Source organism: Amblyomma maculatum, unplaced genomic scaffold, assembly GCF_055883805.1.
Source record: "Amblyomma maculatum isolate TAMU_Amacu unplaced genomic scaffold, ASM5588380v1 scaffold_13, whole genome shotgun sequence".
Lineage (NCBI taxonomy): Eukaryota > Metazoa > Arthropoda > Arachnida > Ixodida > Ixodidae > Amblyomma > Amblyomma maculatum.
In genome coordinates, this window is record NW_028146738.1 from 16,454,713 (window position 1) to 16,460,325 (window position 5,613).

At 44.3% G+C, this 5,613-nt stretch overlaps 1 pseudogene; it reads left to right on the forward strand.

The window, feature by feature from the left end:
• The first annotated feature begins 2,397 nt into the window (after nucleotides 1-2,397).
• On the forward strand, nucleotides 2,398-5,542 carry LOC146172284 (uncharacterized; annotated as a pseudogene).
• The last annotated feature ends 71 nt before the right edge of the window (nucleotides 5,543-5,613 follow it).

Consider the following 5,613-nt stretch of genomic DNA (forward strand, 5'->3'; position numbering starts at 1 on the left):
TTCTGCCTCCATTCCCCGATACCCGTACATTCCGCACTGAGCAGAGGAAAGATGAGAATCTCCAACCATTCTTTACCGCTGCAAGGGACCCTACAGCTTCCACTCCCTATTGTATACGGAGTGGTCTTTTGTACAAGGACTATTCTCACACTGGTCTCCGCTACCTTCTGGTGGTGCCCGTCAGCCTACGCTCCTCTGTTTTGCGCGTTATGCACGACGACCCCACTTCGGGACACCTGGGATCTGCGCGGGCGCTCTATCGCATCCAAGAACGTTTCTACTGGCCCCGGATGCGGGAAACCACTGAGAAGTATGTGGCTAGCTGTGCTTAATGTGCGAGTCACAAACGCCCCGCCGGCACTCTTCCTGGTCTTCTTCATCCGGTGACGCCTCCAAGATCCCCTTTTGAGAAAGTCGGGGTAGACCTCTTGGGACCTTTTCCCAAGTCTCATTCTTGCAACCGCTGGATCGTCATCTGCACTGATTACCACACTCGTTACTGTGAGACGGCAGACCTTCCATCGGCTACTGCACACCAAGTCTCCCTCTTCCTGCTGCACTTTGTTATACTGCGCCATGGGCCTCCCCGAGTGTTGATCAGCGACCGAGGGCATCAGTTCACCGCTGATGTTGTCGAAGAACTCCTTCGTTTGTGCCAAACGCATTTCCGACATTCTACCCCGTATCATCCGCAAACAAATGGGTTGACCGAGCGAACCAACCGGACACTCACCAACATGCTTTCAATGTACGTCGCCGCCGACCACAAGGACTGGGACACTGTGCTACCATTTATAACATACGCATACAACACCGCCCAACAGGAAACAACAAGTTACAGTCCATTCTTTCTCCTCTATGCCCGGTCTCCTCGACACATCCTCGACACCATCCTCCCGTTCTCCACAGATGACGAACCTGAGATTGCTGAGATCCTGTGCCGGGCTGAAGAAGCCCGCCGGATAGCCCGCCTGAGAACTCTCGCCTCACAAAAGCGCTCGAAATCCCGCTACGACGACCACCATCGCCACGTCACCTACCTCCCTGGAGATATGGTCTGGCTTTGGCGTCCACTAAGGAAGCGTGGCTTAAGTCAGAAACTGCTCGCGCATTATATCGGTCCCTATGTTATCCTCGAGGCAATTAGTGACCTCACCTATCGGATTGCGCGCCTTACAAAAAGTGGCCGACGTTCTTCACGAACTGAGCTTGCCCACGTCGCGCGTCTGAAACCCTGTCATCCTCGTGCTGACGATTGACTCGCCCGGAGGGCTTCGCCTGCGACGGGGGAAGTGTTACGGACTTGTTCTAAAACAGAGCACGGAGGAAGAAAGAAGGAAGAGGAAGAAGAAGTGTGCGCGCCCGTTCGACCTTTGTCTGGTGGCACTTGTGTCGTTCCCGCTAACCGTGTGTACCTAGCGTACTGAACCGACTAGAACGTCTCCGTCGCGACGCTAAGGGCGTAACAATATGTACTTCAGAAAAAGGCGGTCCGCCATATAGCTGGAGCAGACTACTACACTCATACCATGCCGCTTTTCAAGAACTTTAGAATAATGCCAGTGGCCCATCTCTATTCATACAACTTAGCCGTTCGCTACAAACAGCACATTGCTACCTCTGAATCTGCAGTACTTTCCATCGCCAATTTAAGAGCACTTACACGAACATACCCTTCACGTTCTACAGATACTTGGATTGTGCCTTTTGCGAGAACATTTTGCCAGCAAATGCTCGCATATCTTTTGCCCTCTCTCTTAAATTATCTTCTCCAAAGTAAACTTGATATTGAAAAGGTTAATAAGAGAACAATACATTTATTTTTTATGTCACAGATGTAAATATGATTTGCTGTTTTCTTTCATTCTATTGTATTTTCTGGATTTCATGCTGCATTCATTTTGATGGTATTCACTGGCCCTGTTGATATTTCATGTTGTGCAGTTATATTAAGCTTTTCCGCGGACTGAATTATGTGGAAAAGGAAGGTGTTTGTAACTCTTGTTTGAAACCACAATCTGAATTTTGGATGCACCGATATTGTAATTACTAACCCCTCGCTGTTGCCATGTATTGGGGCCCGAGCGCCGTCAAGTGAATTAACGTTCACTTTTTGTCTCGGGTCCCTCATTTCTTCTTGAAATGAAAATAAACTTCAAACTTCAAAGCGAGACCTTAGACTTCATCTATCGGTGTGTGCCTCTACATTCAGTTCGCTGAAAATAGAAAATTTTTAATGAACGCACTCGTGGAGTTATGGCGGAAGGTGGCAAATGCTTTAGAGGTTGATAGTTCAGAAAAATTTCAGCATATTCTACATTGTGTCCAGCAGTAGTAAACACAAATGCCACTACATGTGCCACACAACTTTTAGGCATCCAGGTTGGTAGACCCATGATGGATGCTGCCACTCAAAGCATGCCAACCCAAGTAGAGACAAGCGGAAACAGCCTCGACGATGACAGCACAGAAGACGAAGGTGAAGACGAAAACGACGATGAGGACTACAGTCCTTGTGATGAATTTGAACAGAAGTATGTGGGTTGTGAAGAGCACAACAAAAAGCTAACTGCATGCTGAAATCATTGAGCTACTTTTATTCTAAAATCATATATAGCCACACCAAATGCTCTCTTACAAGTTGCATAGGACATAGGCTGGCCGCTGCAGTAAAAAAAAAAATGCCTTTCTTTTCAGTCAGGGGTGTTCTGAATACTCTGCAGGTGAATCTGAAGAAAGAATTTTTCTAGAGCAGGAAAAGCATCTGCAAAAGCTTTTTCAGCTACGCACTGACTGCCTTGCACCTCTCACGGTGGAATTTGAGTGCAGAGGAACACTTTTAGAAGTTTATGGCCAGTGCGCATCTGGCCATTCACTCTACTGGCGCAACCAGGATGTGACCAAGCGGCAACCAATGCTTAATGTAAAGCTATGTGCAGCTGTTCTTTGCTCAGGGAACAACCCTACAGTGACACTGCAGATGCTGGCATCGATTGGTGTACCTGTTGTGAGCAACAGGACACTTTTTAACATCCAGCGTACATATCTGTGGCTTGCAATCAACAGGGTGAGGAGCCATTGGAAAGAATAGTTTGCGGCTTTCCATGTGTTGTAAACGCTCACTGTCCAGTTTTTCTTTCAGGTTTGGAAAGAAGAACAAAGGTTGCCGCAACAACTGCAAGGATTAAAAGTGAACCTTGCTGGAAACGGGCGTGCTGATTTTCCAGGATATACCCTGCTGGATGTTGAATGCAAACAAGTCTTGCACATTGAACTTACACAGGTAAATTTTGCTACACCGTTCTACAAATTTCTATAGTTCAGTAAGGCTGCCAAACGAACAATCAACCAAACTTAAATATCATCTATATTTATCAGGCTTGTTTTTAATATTCACATGTGTTTAGGCTTGCATCTGCATGCCGGTTGAAGGGGTTTCATGCAGCAGTACAGTCATTAGCAATACAAAAATTCACAACCTTATAATCTAGATAAAGTTGAGAAGGAAAGGCCTGAAAACTTGCAACGTTTTATTGCGACACAAGCAGTGCATCAAACATGATTTTTTCTGACGTTATCACTCCACAGTCCAATAATGCTGGTGGTAGCTGCCGCATGGAGTTAGAGGGCCTGAAACAAGGCCTTGCCTATCTGGAGGATCACGATGTCAGCGTTTGCAATGTTGGTGACTGATCGTCATACACAAATGAAGTGCTTCCTCCGCAAGCACAAAACTTCAATCACCCACAAGTTCGACGTGTGGCACATGGCAAAGGTATCGAGCAGCCAGTTTTACACTAGCTGACTGCATGTTGTTTATACTGTATTTGTGGAGTAGTATACATCATATTTATTTGTATCTAATATGTGTTTAGGTGTCACAAAAAAGCTGCACGCTATAGTAAAACAGAGAAGCTGCAAGGAGCTTGAACCTTGTATTAAGGCTGTGTGCAACCACTTATGTTGGGCAGCAGCATCCAGCAAAGGGCAAGCACAACTTATTGTGCCCAAATGGACATCACTTCTTAGCCATGTGAGGGACATCCACACACATGACTAGAATCTGTTCCTGGCATGCCTGCATGGTGACATCGAACCCAGGAAGTGGCTAAGAGAAGGTATTATACGTTTCTGTTGTACCAATATATCAAAATTTCCACTGAATCATTATTAGCAAGGTTTAATAACTGTAGATAATGCAATAAACGTCCAGTTAGAAAGCATGTCATACAGGAGGACACATCTGTCTAGCATTATTCTTGGCACGTACAAAGGATTCTATTCAGAGGTTTCCATTAGGAAGGAATAAGCAGAGTTAATGAACAGCGCTTTAATAATTTACTATTGTCTAATGACACTGTCGTTACCAAGTAAGTCAGGACAAACTGCACAACTTGATCAGCGACCTAAATGGTCAAAGCAAAGAGGTGGATGGAAAAAAACAGAAGGCTGAGGTAATGTTCAAAAGTGTTGGAAAATAACAGAAATTTGCAATGGGCAACTAAACATTGAAAATGATATGAGAATACAGCAAGCCGTATCTTCAATGCTTTATAAGAAGAATGTACTGGCTGTTTCAATCCTGAATCAAAGGCTTTCCAAAAGCTTTAAGAGACAACACAGCACCAGACTTATGGATTAGAGGCCTTTCATAACCTTCTTGTGCACTTTGCACCTAAAGCTTATCCCTATTCATATTCTGGCATGAAGGCAAGGTAAGCTGACTTGTCTTAATATTAGTTACCTTACGATGCTAATGTACCAGCATTATTAATTCTGAGCATTTCTAATTCTTCCACATCTATAAAAAAAGTGAAAGGTACATGGCACATCAATATGGAAAGAAAAGGTATCAGGCCTATTGGAAATAGTTGCACCTTTTCTTTCACTTTCTCAGCATAAATGAAAAATATAGTCCACTGAATCAGAAGGGATTCAACAAGCCGACCCTCATGCGAGCATGTCTATAATGGCTGTTGTATTACCGGGATGTGGCATTTTTAAATCCAGCTGGCAGCTATGCCTTTGCTGTTTCTAGATGTATTTTTGCCAATGTATTTTATTATTATGTAAAGGTTGATTTTTGAAAAGTGTTCTACATTTTTCTTTTTCACTGTTCTCGCAATACACTGTATAGTGCTCTCAAGCATAAGGACATAGTTAACCTCCAGCAATGACCTGCTTTGTTGCATGAGAAATGTTTTACAATAGTAGTATTTACAGAGCAATGATTTCCCAAAAACCATTTTGCTTTTCTGAAGACTCGCTTTGAGTTATAATTTTTTTATGACTCCCACAATTACCAGAACCAGAACTTCTCTGCCTGCCCCCCCAAGAATGTGAGACATCCTAATTTAAATACATTGGGAAATCCCTACTGCAGAGATTGCAAGTTCAGGGTGGAAATGCTTTCAGCTGAATTTTTCCCTTGGTCCTGCGCAACTTTTTCAGGACTCAACTTGCTATACTACACTAACAGAAGAATAGTGAATGCAGTCATGCACGCACAAAGGATGGCACAGTTCAATGGCGTGTGCATTAATCAAAGGCGGCAGGTGGTAGCCCGGCAGCTTGCCCAATAAATTAGCCACCTAGTCTTAGTAAGCTTGCAAC